Source organism: Orycteropus afer, unplaced genomic scaffold (genome assembly GCF_000298275.1).
Source record: "Orycteropus afer afer isolate SDZICR_OR568_19922 unplaced genomic scaffold, OryAfe1.0 scaffold00010, whole genome shotgun sequence".
Taxonomy (NCBI): domain Eukaryota; kingdom Metazoa; phylum Chordata; class Mammalia; order Tubulidentata; family Orycteropodidae; genus Orycteropus; species Orycteropus afer.
Genome location: NW_006921597.1, coordinates 8,133,827 through 8,135,220, shown reverse-complemented (window position 1 = coordinate 8,135,220; position 1,394 = coordinate 8,133,827). Strand labels below are relative to the sequence as shown.

The following is a 1,394-nucleotide window of genomic DNA, read 5'->3' as shown; positions in this document are numbered from 1 at the left end:
TTTTTAAATTGAGCTATTTCTCTTTTTATTGTTGAATTGTAAGAATTCTTCATATAGTCTAGATATAAGTCCCTTATCAGATATCTGATTTGAAAATATTTTCTCCTAATCTCTGGGTTGTCTTTCCACTGTCTTGATGGTATCCTTTTGTGTGTGTGTGTGTGTTTTCATTCTTATTTTAAAATTTTTTGCTGTGATTTAGGTGAAATTTTACAAAGCAAATTCGTTTTACATTCAACAATTCATACATATTTTGCTTTGTGACAATGGTTACATTCCCCACAGTGTAACAGCTCTCTTCCTACTTCCTCCCTGTGGTTACCCTTTCCCTGTGTCCTTCTTGCTAGTGCATTCCTGCCTCCCTACCTTTCTCCCTATGAAAATGCTGCCCTCTGATCTCCCATGGTAGATTGTTCTAAGGAGTACATGTCCCTGATGTAGTTGTTTAGCTCATAGGTTTGACTATTGTTTGGCTGAGAGTTAAGCCTTGGAAGTGAGTTCAATTCTATGCCTGAAAGGTGACTTGGGGCTCTAGTTTCAGGGGTTTCACCAGTCTCTATGAGACCAGTAAGCCTGGTCTTTTTTATGATTTTGAGTTTTGTTCCATTGATGGTATCCTTTGAAATACCAAAATAGAAAGTTTTGATGAATTTGATGTATCTAATTTGTCTTGTGTCACTTATGGTTTAGTGTCAAATCTAAGAAACTGTTGCTGAATCCAAGGTTACTAAGATTTACACCTGTATTTGCTTTTCAGAGTCTGATAATTTTAGCTCCTATGTTTAGGATTATGAACCATTTTGAGTTAATTTTTGTGTATTCTACGAAGAAGGGGTCCAACTTTATTCTTTTGCGTGTGGATAGCCAGTTGTCCCAGCACAACTTGTTGAAAAGTCTTTCTGCCATTGAATATTATTGGCACCCTTGTGAAAAATCAATTGACCGTAAGTGTAAGGGTTTATTTCCGGACTCTCAATTCTATTCCATTGATTTCTATGTCCTTATGCCAGTACCACATTGTCTTGGTTACTACAGCTTTGTAGTTAATTTTGAAATCAGGACGTATGAACCTTCCAATTCTGTTTTTCTTTTTCAAAATTGTCTTGACAACTCTAAGTCCCCTTACATTTCCATATGAATTTTAGGATCAGCCTATCAATTTCTGCAAAAGAGATAGCTGGGACTTTGATAGAGATTGTATTGATTCTGTAGATCAATTTGGGGAGGAGCCCTGGTGGCACTGTGGTTAAGCACTTAACTGCTAACAGAAAAGTCAGTGGTTCAAATCTACCCACTGCTCTGAGGGAGAAAAATGTGGCAGTCTACTTCCCCTAAAGATTATAGGCTTAGAAACCCTATGGGGCAGTTCTACCCTGTCCTTATAGGGTCGTTAT

General features: G+C 37.4%; 1 protein-coding gene across 1 annotated transcript in view; it reads left to right on the top strand.

Moving 5' to 3' along the window:
• The window catches only part of PTGFRN (prostaglandin F2 receptor inhibitor), a gene marked incomplete at its 5' end in the record, with an annotated part of 61,064 nt that overhangs the window by 36,547 nt on the left and 23,123 nt on the right, over positions 1-1,394 (top strand). The window lies entirely within an intron of this gene.